Source organism: Pezoporus wallicus, unplaced genomic scaffold (assembly GCF_028554395.1).
Source record: "Pezoporus wallicus isolate ANWC-B61680 ecotype Strahan unplaced genomic scaffold, APGP_CSIRO_Pwel_v1 scaffold_7736, whole genome shotgun sequence".
Lineage (NCBI taxonomy): Eukaryota > Metazoa > Chordata > Aves > Psittaciformes > Psittacidae > Pezoporus > Pezoporus wallicus.
The window spans coordinates 494,417-516,023 of NW_026636574.1; the positions used below are offsets into that span (position 1 = coordinate 494,417).

General features: G+C 53.6%; 1 protein-coding gene across 22 annotated transcripts in view; it reads left to right on the forward strand.

The window, feature by feature from the left end:
- The first annotated feature begins 733 nt into the window (after positions 1-733).
- NFASC (neurofascin) overlaps positions 734-21,607 on the forward strand; it is a 77,702-nt gene continuing 56,828 nt past the window's right edge. For 19 of the 22 annotated variants that reach the window (XR_008971130.1, XM_057400627.1, XM_057400636.1 and 16 more), the window contains exon 1: positions 734-886. The gene's annotated coding sequence lies outside the window, so the exon portion shown is untranslated. Of the gene's footprint in view, positions 887-1,479; positions 1,623-14,469; positions 14,579-21,607 lie in introns of those variants that run through there. The other 3 variants (XM_057400629.1, XM_057400630.1, XM_057400628.1) reach the window with 3 other exon arrangements.

Consider the following 21,607-nt stretch of genomic DNA (forward strand, 5'->3'; position numbering starts at 1 on the left):
ATCTTTGGGATCTCAAAGCTTTCTTTGGTAAACCCCTAAAGGGCTTGAATATATATGATGTGCATCAGCATGTTTGATATGTGTTATCACACGGTCTAGGGTGAGGTGTCCCTGCCCATGGCAGGGAGGGTTGGAACTGGGTGATTTAAGGTCCTTTCTAACCTTAACTATTCTATGATTCTGTGTTGTCTAGAATATGTGCTAAATCCACACGGATCAGTGTGTTGCTAGAGCAAGTGCCTATATTAGTTTAAGTTTCACAGCCTCAGCAGAACATTTGCTGTGCAATAAGATGCAGGGCGAGGGAAGTGGCTGCTCTTGCTGTGAGTGCTTCCTACGGGGGGAGACTTTAATTAAACTGACATTCCTGATAACCAAGTCACCGATGAGATGCCCGGGCTGGGATGTTGGCAGGAGCTGGGTCACTCCATGGGGAGCGAGCCCATGGCAGGGAGCCACCAGCAGGCACCTTACCCACGGCTGAGGGTGCTGCTGCTCCTCTGCAGCAGCCCCGAGCCTACGGAACCGCCCGGGACCGGTGCTGCAGGCGGGGAAGGGCCGTGACCGGGTCGCTTGTCCTCCCCTGCCCCAAACCCCTGAGCTGGGCTTCGCCCCCCGGTTTATGGCCCCTGGTTGTGCTTTAGTGCCCGCGGGAGCTTCCTGGGGGTGGCTCAGGCGGGAGGGCGGAGCCGGGGCTGCAGCTGCTAATTACGGGCACCGCTAATGAACCCCTCCTCACTCTCTGCTAGCTTCTGCCTTCCTCCCTGCCTCCTCCCGGGGCGCGCCCGCCCGCCCGGGAGCGCGCAGTGCGGCGCGGCCGCGCTCGGGAGCGCGCAGTGCGGCGCACGGAGCCCGGCTGCGGCGAGTCCCGGCGCTCCCGGAGCAGGTAAGCGGGGAACGGGGGTACCGGAATGTGGGGCGCTCCCGGGGGATGCTCGGGTCCATCCGGCAGCGGCACCCCCCGGGCAGGGCTGGGTGTGGGGCGGGCTGGCTCCGCACCATCAGCATCATCACCGCGGGTTTGGGACCCGCTGCCTGCAGGGTCTCCCCCTTATTTTGCCCTCCCCGGCAGGTTCCGCATGCGAGGGGGAGCCGGGTACCGGGCTCTGGCATGTGACGGGATTTTTACTGTTACGTCATGACATCGTGTCTATGCGTGGCGATAATATCCCGATATGTCAGCTCGGGGAAGGGGGTCGCATCCCGGCTAGAGACCCTGGTGGGACAGGGCACGGCTCGGTCCCCAGAGGAGCAAAGCTCGCCCTGCGGGGCGGCCGCACACTGATGCTTCCCTCTCGTGGTTTTTGGGGTGGATTCGTGTTCATCTGGAACATCTTGGGCTGGGAAAACGCATGCACGGCCTCGCCTGGAGGCCCCTGGGGAAGCAGCGGGCTGGGATGCTGCGCTGGAGGAGCCGGGCCCCGCCGCTGGTGGTGACTGCGTGTTTCCCATCTGCCTGTGCCCGCAGAGCAGCTCCCGGCCATCGATCAGGCTTCTGGAGGTGGGGAAAGTGCTGAATCATTTGTACTCCCGGCTGTCCGGGCGGCTCAGCCTTTCCCGACCCCAGGAATGGGCTGCAGGGACCGAGGGATGCTCTGCTGGCGGAGCGTGGCCTGCAAGAGGTACCCGTTGGCTTGAGCGCGGTGTAGCATCTTCCTCGGTGGCCTTAGCTGCTCCTTGGAGGACGGGGCGCAGAGAGGATGCAGCGCTTGCGGCGTGGCGAGGCCTCCGGGCATGGGGATGTGGGGAGGGACGAGGGATCGGGAAGGTTTTCTCTGGAAAACCCCATCCCTTCTGCCATGGGAAGGGCTTGGGTCTCGCTGCCGGGGCAGGGCTTGCTTTTGCCTTTTCTGTGCTGCCTTTGAGGTTCTTTTTCAAGGTCAGTCCTTGGAAGTGCTCCTGTGGACCACTTGTGAAAGTCGAATGGGGAGTTTCTGAATGCTTTTTGGCAGAGGGGCAGAGGAAAGGGGCAGGGGAAGGTGAATATTGCAGGAAAACCGGGATGCTGACAGGCGGAGCGGATGCCTGGCTGGTTTAAGATGGATACTGTGGCGCTGTCAGAGTTTAAGTGTTTCCGGGGTGCTCCCAGCAGATGCTGAGGACAAAAGCAAGAATCCAGTGACTTTTATTGCGATGCTGCCTCCTTTCTTGTTGCCTGTGCTCCTGTGAAATCCCCCCCCCCCCTTCGGCAGCAGGGCTAAATTGATCAGCATCATGACTGCTTTGTTTCCCGAAAACTTTGCAGGGCCTACCTTGAGAGATAATGGCTCCAATTCAGCATCCAATTGTATTTAACGGCTGGGGCTGGGCCCTTGCTGACTTCCCTTTTTTTGTGTAGCTGTAACACGAGTACTACATAAATAATGCATGGAGGGCTGCGGGAGGATGGGCTCGAGGTGTTAAATTTGAAGATGGACTTTGCTCCTAGGGGTTGAGGCGTCGGGACCGGCCTTGTCCTGCTTATAGGATGGAGCTGGTGGTAACAAAGCTCCATCATCATCCTCAGCGTCTCGCCAGGGGTTACCGCTTTGTGTTGCCTTGGCTGTGGCTCGGGGCCTGATTTAAACTTGTCAGTCAATCCAATCATCTCTTCTGCCGGCTAATGATTAAATGGGAAATATCCCAAGCTCTCAGAAGGTATTAATTCATAATGAATTATTTGCTTTGCTGTGATCTAATTGTCTTCATGGGTCTTGTGTAGAAAATCGATGCTGCTGCTGGCAAAGTGCCACTGCAAAGGCTCTCTGCAGTGACCAAGCATCAAAGGTGGTCAAATAACGTGAATAACAGCAAGAAACAAGATCTCTGTCTTCATACCAGAGCTTCTGCCTGAGATCCTGTGGGAAGGCTGCTCACGAGCCCCTTGTGTGTAGGTCTTCACCTGGTTGTACCCCTCTTGGAAGGACAGCACTGAGAGTCCATGGGTGGGCTGTGAGGTGCAGCCTGTGCAGGGAAGGTGTTGAGATCAGGTGTGAATAGTAACACATCGGGGACTAGAAAAGGAAAGCTGCAAATGCAGACTCAGCTGCTGGTGGTTCCTGTGATTGTGAGGAGAGTCAGAGTGCACATGGACAGGAGGCAAAGGGACGTCTGCTGGTGCCTGGTTCTGGTGGATGGGAAATGGTAACTGCACGGCTGTTAAAGCAGTTTGTTCGGGGACTGGAGCAGCTCTGCTTTGGAGCCAGGCTGAGAGAGCTGGGCTGGGGCAGCCTGGAGAAGAGAAGGCTCCTGAAGGGGAGACCTGAGAGCAGCTCCAGTGCCTGAAGGGGCTGCAGGAAACCTGGAGAGGGGCTTGGGACAAGGGCCTGTAGGGACAGGACAAGAGCTGGAAGTGGATGAGCTTTAAGATCCCTTCCCAAACCATTATGTGATAACTCTCCACTGAAAGGAGTTTTACTTCCGTTGCCGTGTTTCAAGCCTGGTCAGGTGACCCAGTGACCTTGGGAGAAGGCTCGGGGGGGGGGGGTGAATTACTCATAGGTACCAAGTACTTTGCCAGACTTGAATCCCCTCTCCATTCCCCTCATCTCTTTAACCCCACTGAGCAGAAATGTGGCAGTTATGGGGGGTCTCTACCAAACAGTGTCTTGATAAACACCAGTGCTTGCAGAAATGGAGCCTCCCTGGGCAGAGGGAAGGCTTGGACAGGTTACCCAGAACTTCAGGGAGTGTTGGCTCCATCTTGTTCTTGGTGTGATCTGGTAAGGAGCTCACAAGGAAAAGGTTTGCACTGCTTGTTCAGGTGAAATAAAGATGCAGCTGAGTTGGGAAGGTTTAAATCCATCCCAGTTTACACTGTCTCCATGTCCTGCATAAAAAAAAAAAAAAAAAATTTACTTAGAATAGAATAGTTAGGGTTGAAAAGGACCTTAAGATCGTCGAGTTCCAACCCCACTGCCATGGGCAGGGACAACGGTATGAATAAATGTGAATTAAAGCAAAACCTGGGAGGAGATGTTAGAAAATCCAGGGAAAAAAAACCGCTGGAAATTCCTCTTTGAACCTTCCCTGTTGCCTGGGTTTAGTTTGCCCTTCCCAAGATATTCCCTTGTACCTCAAACCCAAGCAGGCAGCTCAGACCCAGCATTGCATTTAGGGGTTAGAGCTGTTGAAAGGCTCTGGCAAACCTTGTTGGGGAGGTCTCGCTTGTCTGCCTGCCCTCGGGTAACTCCTTTCAAGAAGAATTGTAAGTGCTGTGGGATGACTTCTGCCCTCTTCCTCCTGCTTGAAGCAGCTCAGACCTTGCTGCCTTTACCTCTGCTGTCCAGGATACTTGTGTAATTGTAGGGATCCAGCTCAGGATGAACTCGGAGTTGTTGCCACGCAAAACAATCCCCCTCCTTTTTCCTTTTTAAATCCAGATCTGCAAGAAAGCATTCTGTGTTGTCCTGGATTAAAACAGAGGAGGATTTAGACCTCAGCCTGCTTATAGGGATCACCATCCCTTGTTAATAAGATAGGAGGAGAAGGATTAACAGCTGAACAAGTAGAGATGCTTTTGTGTGGCTAAACAGAAGATCCCAGGGATGCTGGGCAGGGACAAGTCTTTCTTTGCCTTGCTTCTTGAGCTCACCTCAGTTCAGGATCCTTTGGATCCCATCCTCTTGCTGCTGTGATAGCCTGGTGCTGTTATTCTCACTGCACAAGGTGAACCTGGAGGTTTGCTTGAGTTCCTGGCAGGCTTTCTGCTGCTTTATGCCTTTTTGGCAGTAGATTTTGATGTCTTCCAGCATGAGGCCTGATGGGTTCTTACAGACCTTCTAAGTCACAGCAAGCAGATACTGTTTCACTGTCAGCCTGCGTTCCTCCTGACATGCCCTGGCACAGACAGGCAGGGCTGGCAGCTCAGTGTAAGCTGGGAGGTGGATGGGGCTCACCTTGAATCTGCAGAAAATGTGGTGAAATCCCCTTTCTGCTGTGAAATGTTCACTTTTCCTGCTCCTGCCAATAACCTCAAGAAGCTCCAAGTTAAAAGGGAATGTGGGGTTTCCCAAACCGAGACCACCGGCTAAGGCACTGACCTGTTGCTGTTTTCTGTTCATATTAAGTAGTAGCACCTCGAGAAGTGGCTTCTGTGTTCTAGTGGTTATTCAGGGAGCTGTGACCCTGACCAAGCATCCAGGCCCTCCGTTTAATTTGCTTGGTGTCCTGCACGGGTTCGGTGCAGCACTAGGATGGACATTTCCCCACTTGAAGACTTTTCTTTCCATGTAAGACTCAGGAACATGGTTTAGTGGTGGACTTGGCAGCATTAGGTTTATGGTTAGACTCAATGATCTTAAAGGTCTTTTCCAACCTAGATGGTTCTGTGGTTCTATGCGTATTTACACTGAAAATGCAAACGAAACCACAGCTTCAAGGTCCCTTCCCACCCAAGCCAGGCTGGAGTTCCACGATTCTCTGCTCGAAGGATGGTGTACCCCTGAGGAGGAGTGAAACCGCTGCGGGTCAGGGAGTTACGAGCGTGGGTGGGTGGGTGGGAGGACGCAGTCTGCCTCTCTCCAGGGTGCTGAACCCTCCTGGGGGTGGCGGGGGCACCCCGGGCTCCACCGCAATCCCTGCCTACGAGCTCCCTGTTGCTCCTTCTGTCCTTGGTGAGGAGAAGGGAGAACAGGCAGAAGTGAAACAAGAGGATGCAAGGGAGAGGCACGAATCCCCCCCATCCCCAGGTGGCTCTCAAGCAGTAGTTTAGGTTACCCAGAGAGGCCTGGGGGTCTCCACCCTTGTTGGATGAGCGTTTTAAAGACCCATCTGGATCAAACCCTGAACAACCTGGTCTGACCGTATAGCTCATCCTGCTTCCAGCTGATGGCTGTACTAGGTGACCTGCTGTGGTCCCTTCCAGACAGAAGTGGCTTGTGATCCTGTTACCTTCAGGGTTTTCATCAGCAGGAAGCAAACCAACCTGCTCCCCCTTTGCATGGCTTTGTGAATCCTTTCTGATGTACAAGGATCAACTTCCCATCCTGGGAAGCTGCTTTTCTTGGATCTTCACAGCAGTTTGTATTGTCTATTCACAGGGGGCAGGAGGGAGGGAAAGAAACTGCAGCACTCCCTTCTCACACAACAAACTGAGAAGGTGAAGGCCAGCCCTGACTCTTGACTTGCTTCTGGAAGCTTTACCCAGTCTGCTCAGTTAATGAGGAGCTGCCTGTGCTCTGGTGTGTGAGTGGTGCTGAATGCCATTCTTCCTCAAGCCATTTGGATGATTAGGACTGCATCTTGTTCCACAGGCTCTGAACAGTTCCACAGTAGGCTATGGTACCACCAGCCACCTCATGCTTAATTACACAGTCCCGTTTGTGCTAGCTGGGAGAGTTACGAATATGCCTAACAGCAGAGCACGGCTCTGCAGCTGATAAAGACACATCTGTACACTGAGCTGCACCCTTTTGAGTTAAGGGCCTAGAAAAAGCTCCCTTTCTTGCTGTCACTTAAATGGTGTCAGGATTCGTGAAATCTTGCTTTCAGATTCTTACCAGACCCAGCAACAAAGGCTGCTTGTTGCAAGCTCATTGGTTTCTGTTCCAGTCCCTGTGACGTGCTCACAGATGTGTGCAGGCAAGTGGGAGGGAGGAGAGGGATGGAGAACCGAGGCTTTGTAGCCATGCACGTGTGGCAGCATGCATGGGACCCCTCAGGCCAGCCCTGCTTTCATGATGCATCTGGCATGGCCCAGAGCATGCTTTGGCCCTGTTGTTCTGAGCAGTCTGCAGCTGAGCTGCAAGTCTTGCAGCACCAGTGGCCACTTAAACCTTGGCATATTGTGACTTCTCCCATGGCAAGTCGAAGGGAGTGTAGCTAAGTCGGGTTTGATGCCCTCTGCAGTGAAGCTGTGGGTGTGAGGGTGCACCAAGAGCAACCTCTTGAAAACCACATCCGATCGACTCAGTGAATTGATCATCCTGCTTCCTTCCTCCACTGCATCTGTAGTAAATCTGGGTTCTAATAAAGAATGTCTTGACACTGAACTTTCTATCGAAGCAAAGTGCTCCTTCCCTTTGCCAAATCTGAACTGGAGCTAATTCATACATGTGCTATTGGGCTGCACTTTTTAGGAGACAAATGTGTACAAAAGAAGTGTCCTTCAAAATGCTGTGTTGCGTGTCACAGCCTGGCATGTCATTGACAGCTCTGCTACCCAGATGCCAAGGCCCACAGGGGTTTATTTCCCAGCCATAGCAGCAGCTGGGTCCACAGCCATGTATTTAGGGTTGAGCTCACCCGAGTTCTCCTGGCCATGGTGACAGCTGTGAGGCTAATCTGGCTTGAGCCCAGTAGGGCAAGCTTCTCTCTAACACCGGGTTTCATGGGCTCTGGTTTCCTTGTCTTCCTCTCCAAGTAGACCAATCTCTCTATAGAGCCTTGGGTTTGGGATGGAGGCAGCACCGGCTCCTGTGAGCACCAGGAGCTAAGCTGGGGAACCTGTGTTTTCTAAGTATCCCTGGCAGGCTTTTTACTCGGGAGATGACTGTGTTTGCTCAGCTGTGCTGCTTCCTCCTCCCCCCTAACCTGCCTTGCAAGACAAACAAAGCTGAATTATGCTTATGTTCATAAAATGGCCCTGGTCCACGATGCACATTAATATGTTTAAGACTTCTTTATCCCAATTAAGAGAGGAGTTAGAGGCTTGTATGAGAATAAATGAATCTCTGATTACAGAGCTTGGATCAAGCGCTGCAGAAACAGGTTAGTTAAATCCCGTGGGGTGACTGGGATTGTCCCTTCTGGGCAGGGAGGGCACTTTGAACTGCATAAATAGGAACTGAATGCAGCGAGTCTCAGCTCTCTTATTGGCATTCAATTGTTCCCCAAACCCTTTTATCCTTGGAATTCACTACCTGCTCTAGATGCTTTCCCAACAGCAGGTTTATGATGGGAGCTATATAAATGCACACACAATATGATGGTCCTTGTGGAAATCAAACTCACCACAGCACAGGGAGGTAGGGCTGGGGGGAAGGACATGGGTTCCTGATTGAAGCAACCAGTCAAAGCAGGAGAGCCTGAGAATGAGCTTTAAATAAGTGTATTGCCTCCTAGACTGAGCAAACGTATAATTAACAATAAGATAACAGGGTGGCTCTACAAGGCACCTAATTGCATTTTCAAATGTCAGCTTGTCAGCTCTGATTTAGTCTTCACTCAATCTGGGCTTTGCCAGAGCAGTGTCTGGTTTTAAATGGCATTTCCCTCTCCTAGCAGCAAGGAAGGCTCTTCTCCTTCCTTATCTCCGAAATCTCTGTTAGCCGAGCTCCTGATTTGCTTCACCTTAGATGTGGTTGCATTGCTAGAACCTGTTATTAGTCCACTGGGTAATGCAGACAGTTTGATGGGGCAGAAGGAATCACACCCCAAGCAGCAGGAGACTGTCCTGCAGGCTGCAAGGCCTTGCGGTAGCCTGAGAAAGTCTTGCAGGCACTTTCCCCTTGCTGCAGGCGATGAGATATCGCGGTGAGTGCAGACGTCTGTGCCCTGGGCTGGATCTAGGTGTGATCAGTGCAGATGGCTCATGGGGACCAGGGTTCCGCGTGCTTTATGACGTAGGCTTCCGTTTGCTGATGTCAAGGCAGGAGCTGGCTCCCAGCAGCTCCATGGGGACAACGGAGATTGCTTGATGGGAAGACAATTGTGCCACACTGGCAACTTCCTGACTTGGCTGAGAAGTCCTGTGCTCTGCTCTTAGCGCTCTGTGTGCTTAAAACTGCATCAGTTTAACGTGAACGATGGTGTTTTGAGCTGCTTTGCTGGAGCATTGATGTGTACCAGGTCTGAGCCAGCCAGGCAGGAACCCTTTGGAAAAGACCTTCTCCAGCAGAAGGAGTGGATAAGAAGGAAAGGAGAAACTGAACTTCTCTGTAAGTGTCTGGTCCTGGTCTGTGGGTGCAGGATATCACTGCAGGTGTGTGGGTACCTTGGCAGCCAAGGCTCAGGCTCTCTGAAGGCTGGTGTGTGTGACCACGGGAGTGGGGAAGGAGCACAGGGACGAGGAGCTGCCTCCCCACACCAGGGAGCTACATCCCTGTGCCCCTGGTTCCCATCCGTGCAGGGAGCAGCGGCACACAGGCTGCTGTCGTGGGAGGGAGCTTAACCCGCACTGACCAGCGTGGCTGTATCATGGGCAGGGATCAGCATCACGCTCCTGTCTGAAGCAGGCAGCAGAGCTGTGCTGTCAGCTGCAGGAGCAGACAGCGAGCAGCAGCGTGTCACTTGCACTCAGTGCAGCCGGGGACAGGGGCCTCCCCGCTTGACCAGCGAGTCACCAGTGCTGTTACCCCCCTCGGGCTGTGATAAGTGGGGAAATGGCACTAATGAACTTCTCAGTGTCTACTCCCTGACGTGCTCAGGCAGGGGTGGTGTGGCTTGACTCAAGGATGGCTTTGCACTGCTAGCAGTGGCAGAGAGTATCCATGGGGCTAACATTACCTAATTCAGGCTTGGAATGCTTTGCATTAATGTGTGTAGCTACCCTGGGGGTGGACCAGTCATTTAGATGCCCTGCCTCAATTTCCCTATAGGTAGGTAAGGAGGACTGCCCATGCTGCAGGGACTGGTATGTGTGTTCTCCTCATGTCAGGAAACCTCGAGGCCCTGTCTAAGCACCAAGTAGTTGTTATGTGGGCTACTGAATGCACTAAATCACTGCTGTCACCTGGTTCAAGTCAACAGATGTCCATCAATTTGCAATGAATCCTGGTTCTCAGTCAGAAGGAGTTCTTGCGAAATAAATCGGTGCAGGCAAACAGCAGGGATGTGGTGTGTGCTCAGCCACAGAACTTACATGCCAGAAAGCAAAACAAATGCTTATCTACAATGGAAATGCAGTTTCTGCCTGTTGTCTGGTAAAAAGGGGCTTGTTCAGCTGTGCCGGAGATGCTCTTGGTATTGATTCCAAGCAGATGCTGCGATGAGAAAGGCAGATGGATCCAGTCACTGCTGCCCACAGGGGCAGCTGCGCTATGGGGCTCCATGTGGAGTGGGTGCAAGGGTTCAGATTCAGCCTTTCTCCATAAGCCTGTGGTGGGAGAAGGGATGTGCCTTGGGGATAGTGCAGTCCTGGTCTCTGCAAGTGAATCTGACACCTGCCTGAAGTCCTGATTGCTCAGTGTAAGCCTGTAAAGATCAATGGGATTTCAAGTGTCCGGAAAAGAGAACACGGCTCATCTTCCTTGGAGAGCCTTTATTCATCCTCCTTATTCCCTGTATCCCAGACCTGCAGCCTGTGCTGTCCCCATCTTCAAGCAATAGAGGTGCTGGACTGTTAATCCCCAGCGACCTCATTCATCTCCAAGCAGGGCTGAATTGCTGCTGGCAACCAGCCCTGTTTCTGACCTCCTGCCACTGTTTTCTGTGGCACGACTGAGGCCACCCCCTCTGCCAGGCTCTGCCTCTCCTCCTGTGTGCTGCTGGAAGGGGCTGGCTCTCTGTGATGGGACACTGCTGCCTGCAGTGCCGGCAGTGCCCTGCTGCTGCCTGGAGCCCTAGGGAGAGCAGAGCTCCAGGATGATGGTGCTGATGTGCGCTGCGCATCCCTTTGTCCTCCTGGGTTACTCTGTGTTGTTCAGGTCAGAAGGAGGGTTGTCAGCAAGGGTTTGCTGTCTCACTCGATGGGCTCAGGGCAATATTACTGGGAGGTGCCACATGGGTTCTGCAGCTCCAGCAGCCACAGCCCCATAGAGAGGTGCAGGCAGAGCCCAACCTGCTCCAATCCTGCACAGGGGAAATGAAGATGCTGGGCACAGTGGCAAGACCAGGCCTTGCAGTCCCCTGGCAAGATTCAGTGGCTCTGGGCACTGTTTTAGGTGTATCCCTGTCCCTCATTTGGTCTCTTTGGTATGGTGATGGCTCAGTTGATCTGCAGTAGGCAGTCTTTACAGATTAGAAGTAATTCAGTTTTTAAACTCGGATCTTGTATCTCATCTGTGTTTATTTCTTAAGAGGCTGAATCATGTTTTAATTTCACCAGATAGGGAAAGCATTGCTTGAATACAGGGGAAACCAGAGAGGGGTAACTGGTTGATTAGTAGCAACGTGGCTTATGGCTTCAAATCCCAAGGTCTGGTCCTGCTCGCACGGTCCCATTGCATCTGATCCCTTTATCCTTCTCCCTTCCAGCCCCACTCTAATTTTCGAGTGGTTTGAAATCTGTTTGGCTCGCCCCGGGTCACTAATCCAGATCAGGAGGACTGGCTCTGTCCTTGTCCCAGCAGCTGCTCTGGCTTAATGAGAAACAGAGACAGCAGCGCCGAACTGAAAGCAGTTTGTGGTGGTTGTGATGCCCTTTCATGGGGGAAACTGAGGAGCGCCGTGCTTCTGATGAAGTGAACTGTCACCAGTAACCTTGTGATGGGCTGTTTGAGGCTTGAGGTTGTTAGAATGGTAATGGTTGCTAAAGGAAGTTCAGCAGCACTGGGGGGTGAGCTGTGTGCTCTTGTTGGGGCACAGAAGAACACACCCCTTGGCATACACTGTCCAGTGGGCATTGGCAGCAAACCCTCGGGAGCCAGGAAACAAGGGGGATGTTGCTGTGTTTGCTCTGAAATATCACGTTCTGGGTCCATCTGATCCTTGGAGGGCACCTTGGGGAGCAAGAGACTTGAAGAGCTTGCTCAAAAAGGTGTCATTTGAACCACCCATGGGGCTTGGTCCTCTTGCACCGAAGCTCCCCTGTCCCTGGAGGGCAACCAAGACAAAAAGACTTCTCCACTCTAGGGCATTTAATCAGGAAAATAGAGATAGCATTTTAATAGGATGGTAATGAAGCTGTGGGTCAGATTGGTCGATCCCTTATTTGAAGCTACAAAGGGGATCTTTGTGTTTTAACGGGTTTATCACTTCTGTTCTTGCCTGATTAGTTGTTGCTGTCCTTCACTGGAAGCTCCCTCTTTTATTGTCGGCAAAAGTCTATCCCTAAGTTTATGTAGGATCCTCCAGGGAAATCAGGCCACCTCTATTTCATTTAGTGACTTCAGACAATTAACCCAACAAAGATTCCTCCCTCCCTCCCCTCCTTCCCCATCTGTTTCCTAATTACCACTGGATCTGGGATACACGCGCAGGCTGTGCCCATCTCTTAAATCAAATCACCTCTCTGCAGTTTTGGGGTTGCCTCTTTAAAAGCTGTGTCTTGCTGCTGGGAACACAGTAAAGCCTAGGATGTACCACAGGGGTGAGTGAGCCCCGAAAGGGTCTGAGGTTCAGACGTGGGGGTGTTGTCACGTCAGAGCTGGAATAGCAGAGTCACCTCGGTCCTTCTGGATCAGAAAGTCATCTGGGTGACTTGCATCCCGGAGGTCTCACCACTGCTCATCCATAAGAAGTCTTTTGGACCAGGGAGGTGTTTCTGGGAGGAGAACAGTCTCCTGTTTCTCTGTTTAAGAAGGGCTGCCCCACTCCCCCCAGTGTCCCTCTGTCCTTGGACAGGCTGTGGGTCCTGCCTGCCCCATCCTGCTTCCTCCACAGAGCTCTGGGATGCCAGCAAGCTCTCCCTTCCTGTAAGCACAGGCACTGGGTGATGATGGGGGGGCTGGAGCATCTGTGCTGGGGTTACTGGGAGGAGAAGTGCTCGGCAGTGGGGCTCAGGGTCTGTGTGGGAGCTGGTGCCTGCGTAGTGCAGGGGTTGCTGCAGCCTTTGGCTCTCACTGCAGAACTGCAAAGGACTCCAGGTCCAGGGCTCTGCTGGTGGTGCTCAAGGCCAGGCTGGACGGGGCTTGGAGCAAGCTGCTCTAGTGGAAGGGGTCCCTGCCCGTGGGCACGGGCTGGAGGTGGATGGGCTTTAAGGTCCCTTCCAACACAAAGCGCTCTGTGAGCTTCACTCCCTTTCCCCCCTGCTCTCTGCCCGTGTCCTCGCCCTCTCCTTCACCTCTGCTCTGTGCTCTGAGCCGTTGTGTCTGCACCGGGGGGACACAGTGGGGAAACCCCTTCCCGTCTGAGTGCTCAGCCCACGCTGCCGGCGAGTGGGAAGGAGCTGAGATGCGTCTGCGTGTCCCCACGCCGGGAATCGCCCCACGTCCCTCCGCACCCTGGAGCTGCCCTCCCTGGGGCCCAGAGCCCGGCTGGCAGAACTGCACTGAGCCGCTGGAGACACGGTTAATTATATGCAGGGCAGGATGGTTCAGGCTCTGCTGCAGCCTGCTGGGAGGTGATTATCCTCTGCCCGGCTCGGGATGCCTTTGGTGCGCTGCGATGCTCCAGGAGTTAAACCCGCAGCTGATGCTGCTGGGCACTGCACAAGGTTCTGGGAAGGTCCCAGCAGCGGTGCCGGCGATGCAGTAAGTGATTCAGCACAACGCGGGGAGCGAAGCGGGGCTGGGGAGGAGGCAGCTGCTTTGCTGTTTGTTTGTGCTTGTGTGATGGGGGTACAGGACGGATGGGGGGTGTTTTGGGGGCTGGTGTGAGCCCATGCACCTCCCAACACGCAGCAGCTTGAGGCAGGGCACCCTGCACCCAGGTCTCCAGGGCTGTTGGGGAGCAGGCAGGGTTTCAGAGACACTGGGAGGTCCTTGGCTCTGCAGTGTGCCCTGTGCTGTCTGCACGGGGACCAGGCTCTGGGAACTCAAGGGGAGTTTTCGCGTTCTGCTAGCAGAAGGGCAGGGAAGCCCATGCGATCCAAACGTGTTCTCTCAAACGTGGGCCAGAATCCTCCTAGGCTTGGACTGGAGGGGTTCACACTTCTTGGGCTTCCTCTCGTACCTTGCACTAAGTAATGTCCTCAGCAGAGTCTGTGTTTGGGGTAGATCAAAGTTGTGTCTGGGGCAGGTCAGGACTGCGGCTACAGGACAAAGGGGAAGTATCTTCAATTAAAGCACGCTCTCGCACTTCAATTTGGTACCGGCAGGGCTGGCACTCGAATTACCTGGGTATCACTCAAATGAGCGCGGTGGATGAGGCTTCCTCATCCTTCTGCACCTTTATTGCCTTGGTTTCCATAGCTGCTGTTGGAGAGGGGAAAAACTGTGCTGGAATACTGGTGCAATGCTTAGGAATCCCTGGCTGGGAAGTGCCCATCCGCGGCCCGGCTCCGGTGTCGCTGAGGTCTCTGCTTTGCCGCATGATGCACGGGGCTGTCTCGCCACCGCTAATGCTGCTGCCAGCGGGGCTGGAACAAAAGGAAGCTGCATCTGGGAACAAAACCTTGTTGTACCGGCAGTGCTGGCGCCCAGGACACAGGGACAGGCCCTGGCTGGCACTTGAACCCACTCCCTGCTGGCTCGGGGACCGGTGGGGGACAGAGTGGGCAGTGTCCTGAGCCACAGCTCCTGCATTATTCATGAAGGAAAATCCAGCAAGAGCAGGGAAAAGAAAGTTGGAGTTATTAATAACAGCCATTGTGCCTTCTCCCCTTCACCGCCCGTGCGGATGGGTGGGCTGGGGGTAACACAGCCTTGTAGCAGTGGGGCAGGGGCAGGATGGGGAAGGGTCTTGGGCAGCAGCTCAGTGATTTCTGGGCTCACCCCGGGGGATGCTGATGCACATCCCCTCTGGCACATGGAGGCACCTTGTGTTTGGGATAGAGGAGATGGAGAACCTTAACCCGGGCTCTGGAGAGGGGAAACTGTCTTAAATGGGAAAGGCGAAGGTAGGCGACCGCCTTTGGAGTAACTTGTGAGGAGGTGGTGGTGGAGGTGACTTTGGATGTCAAGACATTTGCAGTAGGATGGGTGGGAAACTGCGGCTGTGTCCTGCCTGGGGGCTGTCTGCATGTCCCAAGGGCATGGTGTGAGTTGCCTTGGGATGAGACCTGCTGGTGGCTCTGCCCGTGAGTCCTGTGGGTCTGGCTGCTGAGCACCCCCCTTTGCTCTCTGGCTGCCCCGTTTTGCCATGGTTGGATGCTGTCCAGGGCCAGTTAATTGGGGTTTGATCTCCATTATCTCTGTGTCTTCTGACTTTCCTGCTTTCCCTTCTTTCCTGAGTCAGGCTGGGATGACGTGTGCATCTAACCCCTTAATTCCTGCTTGTCACCGAGATTGGAGCCGAATAATGCTGCCTGTGCTGGGATGGAAGCAGCCCATTTCTCTGCAGGGGGTTGGTGCTGGTGTAAATACCAGCATCACCAGAAGCATATGAACCTTTTGATTTAATTAGGATGCCTCTCTTTTAATCCAGAGAGCTTTAGGGCAAGATGTAAAAGTGCTGTCCTGGCTTCTTGGGTTACTAATAAGCTTTTTTCTTGCAAAAGGAGTTTCAGTAATCTGGGTGTAAGCTGATTGTAGCCTCCTGCTCCCTTGCGCTGTGCTGTGGGTTTGTTTGGATCCAAGATGCTTATTCCAGAACACCTATAGATACCCCTCCCCGGGCAGATAGGGAGCAGGGGGAGCAGAGCAGTTACCATGGTGGGCTCTGCCTGCACCCCTGCACCGCAGGCAGCCCCAAGGCAGTGGTGGCAGGAGGCACTTGCACCCTGCAGCCTCTGGGCATGAGGAGATAGAGATGATGGAGGTGAGCTCCTTGGGGAGGTGATTAGTGTCACCTTCCACAAACTGTGCTGTGTGTTTTCATTGCTGTTTAATGGCAGGCTTTGTCTGTTGTGCTGAGATGCTTTGGCTCTTGAGGACCTAGAAAGCTCCATGCACAGAGCGCAGCCTGCATGTATGAGCTGGTGACCAGGAAATCTGCCTCCCCGCTCTTCCCCTCTGCCCAGGTGGGTTTGTGAGCTGTGTGGTGCAAGGAGGATGCTGCATCTCCCAGCAATGGCTGGCCCATCGCAGTACACAGATTCAGCCCTTAGACCTCCCTGTGCTGTGGGGTGGGAGCTGTTCTCTGAGCTGCTCCAGGTTCTGACACAGGCAGAATGGTCAGATGGTTTGGGTGTAATTACAGCCAGGTTGCTCTGGAGATGCTGTGTCGGGTTCTATATATGAGTCCTACCTGTCTGTTGCTGTAATTTGAGCTCATTAAAATGAAAACCTCTTGAAAGATTGAATGGGAAAACCTATCCTGAAAGTGCTGATAGCAACAACTGGCTTTCAGTGTGGCTGGTTTGCTTTCATCAGACATCTGTTCATAGCATCCCAGCCTGGTTTGGGTGGAAGGGACCTTCAAGCTCCTCCAGCTCCAACCCCTGCCACGGGCAGGGACCCCTTCCACTGGAGCAGCTTGCTCCAAGCCCCTGTGTCCAACCTGGCCTTGAGCACTGCCAGGGATGGGGCAGCCACAGCTTCTCTGGGCACCCTGTGCCAGTGCCTCAGCACCCTCACAGGGAAGAGCTTCTGCCTAAGAGCTCAGCTCAGTCTCCCCTCTGGCAGGTTCAAGCCATTCCCTTTGGCCTGCCTTTATATGCCTCATGGACCCGGAGCTGCCTGCAGATCCATGAATGCAGCTCAAGTCCCAGCTCTCTCCTGCTTGTGCAGTATCTAAATTTGGGAAAGCAGAAACCAAAGCCTCTGCATGAGCTCGGTTTTGCTGCCTTTTGTGTTCCTCCTCCCTGACATTCTTCTTTCCATACCCGTAACTGTGCTGTGCAGACCCAGCCTTGGGAGTCAGGTCAAAGTTACACCCCCTGGGCTCCATGCTGGGCTGGGGTGGTGGAGATGCCACAAGAGCCGTTTGTCACCATCCAGCAGTGTGCTGGGAAGCAGTGGAAAGCTGGAATGTGCGGCCAGCCCACCTGCATCCCACACCCCAGCAGTGACCTGGCTGGCATTAGCATCCCCAGATGGAGCAGGGCCAGCCGTGTCCCAGGGTGATATGCTGAGCTGATGGCACTGCTTGGAGGGTGGCAAATACGTTCCCATGCGTGTGTCTCTGTAGGGAGAAGTGGCACAAAACTCCACAGAAAATGAGCATGAAATAGCTGAAGTGAAGCTGTTGGATGGGCAGTGGACTCCCTGAGGTGCAGCAGGGACTCTGGGCAGTGCTGACCTTTTCTGCTATGGCTCCAGCAAACCCCCTGTGCCTGCTCCAGAGGGATGGGGAGAAGCTGCCCCTGAGCCACGGGAGCAGCTGGCTGCAGTTCTCAGTGTGAAATGCTTCTTGGTGGGCTGGGAAGGGTGAGGTTTCTCAACCACCATGTAATTGTGGCAGGAAAGGGGCTCCCCCCTCTACCCATAGTGCTGCTATATCCTCGGGGGGGTCCGCAGCCTCAAGTCACATTCTGGTGTGAAATCAGGCTTGACATTTGAAATAAATGAGTAATAATAGTAAAATAAGTAAAAATAATACTTAAAAAAGTAAAAATAGTACTTAATAACAAAAAAGAATTCCAATTGAGGTCAGAAATCTGATGGGAGCAGCTCATGGGGCTTGGGCTGCAGCAGGAGCTGAACTAGAGGAGCAGTGATGGGGGGACCAGTCTCTGCCAACTGCTCAGAGACTCCCTTCTAGGGTTTTTTCCCCTAATTAAGAACACCCCCAACAAAAGGCACTGAGGGGCTGGTGCTGCAGAGCTGTCATCACTGGAATGGGCTCTTTCCATCTTTTAATAGCAAATGAACAGCCTTTTGCCGAGGGGAACAGGGAGGAAGGTCCTTGCTGCCAGCTCCCCGGCAGGGGTGGAGGGGGGGAGTGCACTTCAGAGGGCTCCTTGGGGCTCCCACTAATTCCTAATGAATAATTTTTAGCTCAGGAGCAGCTTCTCCCCCTTCTCTGCTCATGTGGATGCTCCCGCACATGGCTGCGGGTTGCCATGGCCACAGGCTCCCATGGGATGCGAGGGGCTGCAGGAAGCGCTGGGGACTGTGATCCCCAGAAAGGGATCCAGCATCCCGCAAGGGTGTCTGCTGCTCTGAACTGCCCCACTCGGGTCTCAGTGTGGGACTCGGAGATGCTCCAGATCCTAAATGGCTTCGTGCCTCCCTGTGTGCTCCCAGGCAGGGGATGGTGCTGCCGGCTTCATTCCTACTGTGTGGAACTCCTCGGTTTCCCACAGCTGAGCACACTGCTTCATAGAATACAGGATTCCAGGTTGGAAGGGACCTCAGGGATCATCTGATCCAACCTTTCCAGGCAAAGCACACAAAGGGTTACAGGTGCCTGCAGGCTTTGACCAGCTTCCTAGGCTGGGAGCAGGGCTGGGAGGCAGATATTATGGGAATTGTATGCATGCCTGAGCGGGAGGGAGGCTCGGCTGCTTGGCATCCGCTTGTCACATGGGGCTGTTTGGACGCCAGGGGAAGGATCCTGAGGTTGCCACCCAGAGTAGATGCTTGTTCTGGAGCTAATTGCACCCTTTTCCCCCGTGATTCTCAAATAACAGAGCTCCAAACTCACCCTGCTCTGAAAATTCCTGGAAAATGCTGGACGCTTTCCTTTATGCGTTGGAAGGAATGCTTTGGAGGAGCCAGCTAGGGAAAGAAGCAGCTGCTTGTGAGGCTAAGATCATAAAGAGCAGAGGTTTATGGGCAGTGAAAAGGTTTCTAGCTTTATCAAGCTGCTTCAGCAGGCTTGGTTCTGATGGAGAGAGAGCAGGCTGAGGCCCTCAGGGAGTAATGTTTGGGCATCTTCCCATGTCCGAAATGGTGCAGACCTGGTACCTCTGTCCACGTTTGTAATGGTAATGTTTCAGTGATGGGTTTACAAGTGCATTCCCTCCTCAGAGGGTGATAAATACTGCACCACCTCCTGCAGCCAGTCAGTGATGCTCTTCCTCTGACAAGAGCACCCGGAAAATGCTGTTATTGCCTTTATGTCTGTCTGTCTGTCTATCTATACACGTATTCAGGCAAGAAAAAACACCTGGTGCTGCTTGGGACCAAGCCGAAGCTCATCATGTGAAGCCCTTTGGTGCCTTCTGACGGGGATGGTATTGCTTTACCATTTTGCTTGTCTGCAAGCGAGCATGAAAATCCCATCCTTAAATTAGAGCGTAACACTTGAGCCTGGAGCCTCGTTGAAATGGGTATAAAGATGCAGCTGGGAAGAGACAGGATGAGCCCAGAAGTGGTGAGGCTTGTGGCCAGCTCTCCCTTTGTTCATGCGGGGTTTGAAATAGAGCTGCTCGTGTGATGAACGCATTGCCTTGAAGTGCAGCTTGTTAGGAGTGGAACTGGCTGGGAGGCAAAACTGAACTCTCATCCCTCGTTGTAGCTTCAAGACAATTGAAGCTGGCTCTTGCCCTCTGTTCTTTGAGGGGGTGTAATAAATGAGCTGTGAAGATATCTCTGGGGAGAGATGACTTTATCTTTTAAGCATATGCTTGCCTTATCAACGCTTCTAACCGAGTATTGAAGCGGAGAAACATCGAAGTGGGTCAGGCTCGAGTGCCGTCGGCTCTCACTGGGGTTTTAGAGCGCAGCTCTGTGGTAGCCTGGAAGAAGCCAGGCTCAACTTCCAAGCCCAGCAGCCACAAGCAGTGGTACCAGTGCCTACGTTATGGTACTGGCTCCTGGGTACAGGCAGGACATGGGCTTGAGCAGCCCCAAGGCTGGTGCAGGTGCCATCAGCACCACACCAAACAGTGGAACACTGGCAATTTGTGTATTGCATGGCTCGTGTCCTTGTTCAGTGATCCAGCTCCACGCCGTTCTCTCTGTGCATTTTGGCTGAGAAACTCAAATTTACTCTTCCAAATCAGTTGGTGTGTAGTGTTCCTTTGGATTCTGTTCCGCTCTTAAAGCCACCACTTGCGTAGTTTCTCCAGTGTAGGAATAACGTTGCTTGGGAAATGTCAGCGGCTTGTGCTAGAGGAAAAGGGGGAGAAACTTCCAAAACCCAGGTGATAAATGTTTACTATTTTCCATATTGCTTCAGCCAGCGTGGGGCATGCTCTGCATTTCTTCATCTCCTATCCTGAGGGAAGGGACTCGGGGACAGGGGTTGGGAAGCCCAGGGATGGGTCGTGTCCTGAGCCCAGTGCCTGGCTGAGCGCTGGCTCCTTGAGCTCTATTCAGGCAGCACTGCAGGCAGGGCAGGCAGCCTGCCTGGCTGGAGCCTGGCCGGGATGAGATGGGAAGGGAAGCATTGGGATGCTTTGGCTGAGTGATGCTGAGCACCAGCAACCCCTGTAGCTCCTGCCAGAGGTGATGCCAGGTCTTATCCAGGGGATCATTTCTCCCCGAGTACTGTGAAGGGGAAGATCCTTCAAGTATTTTCCTAGGAAACCAACACCAGATTTCAGCTCAGTCTCAGTGAGAGGTTTGTCTTGGCAAGGGTTTGTAAGACACGGGTTTCTGATGTTCCCGTCGGGTGCTGGGAATGTTTTGCAGCCCAGAGAAGGCAGGTAAAGGTCTTTACCTCGTGTATCCCCAGCTCAAACTGGATGAACACAGCGTCTGGTCTCAGGTATGACGGCACACAGCGGGAGATCACAAAGTGATGCTTAGTCCCGCAGCTGGATGGGTGTTTTCTGCTCTTGCTTACCTGCCATCCACCACAGACACCCACACTCTTCCTGCCTGTGCACTCTCAGGGTATGGACCAGTTGCTTTGTGCCTTCCCATTTTCACAGCTTGTGCCAGGAGCGCTGCAGCTCCTTCCTCCAGCACAGCCCGTGCGAGGTGCTCTGCAGCAGAAGGAACAGGGCCGGGCACAGCCTCGCTGCCTTTGGGTCTTTTAAAGGAAAAGGGAGTCCAGGGGAGGCCACGGAGCTGCTGCGAGGGCTGGAACAGCTCTGCCCTGGAGCCAGGCTGAGAGAGCTGGGCTGGGGCAGCCTGGAGAAGAGAAGGCTCCTGAAGGGGAGACCTGAGAGCAGCTCCAGTGCCTGAAGGGGCTGCAAGAAAGCTGGAGAGGGGCTTGGGACAAGGGATGTAGGGACAGGCCAAGGGGAATGGCTTGAACCTGCCAGAGGGGAGACTGAGATGAGCTCTGAGGCAGAAGCTCTTCCCTGTGAGGGTGCTGAGGCGCTGGCACAGGGTGCCCAGAGAAGCTGTGGCTGCCCCATCCCTGGCAGTGTTCAAGGCCAGGTTGGAGCAAGCTGCTCCAGTGGAGGGGGTCCCTGCCCGTGGCAGCGGTTGGAGCTGGGTGAGCTCTAAGGTCCCTTCCAACCCAAACCAGGCTGGGATCCTGTGCAATACAAAGCCCCAGCCTGGTCTTTCAACACGGATACACATCCCTTTTCTTTTCCTTTTCAGCACAGTAAACAAGTAATCCCCATCCTGCATCCTGTATTCAGCCCTGAAGGTTAAAAGCTGGTTTCATGCCAGCTTCGTTATGTAGAAGCCAAATGCTTCTACCAATTAACTTATAACTGCTTTGGAGGGGGCTCAGGAGGCAGATGGAGTGGCTGTGCTGGCAATATTAATGACTGTGTGGCAAAGGGTGAGAATTTGATGCAGAGTAATGTGCAAACTTGTGAAAGCATTGCTGAAATACCGGAGGATGTTGTTCCCCTTCTGAGCTCGGGGTAATGAAGAACGTGTGATTCCGCAGGTCTCTGCTATCCCAGGCTAAAACACAGTCTGTTGGCAAAGGCTGTTGATGCCTCGCATCTGAAGGACAGGCAGTGAGGATTGGGCTACTAAAACGTGATTGAGGCTGATGGGAGGCACGAGGACCATTGACTTTGGGTTGCCAACTGCTTCTGTTGGGAAATGAGCTACTTGCAAGTGTTGGGCAGAGGGAGAAGGCACCCAGCCTGCCCAGGTCGGGGTGCTGGGTGCGAGGCAGGGGATGGCACGGAGCTGGCTTGATTTGAACTGTAACTCCTCAGAGCATCGAGGTCTCTCTGCCAAAC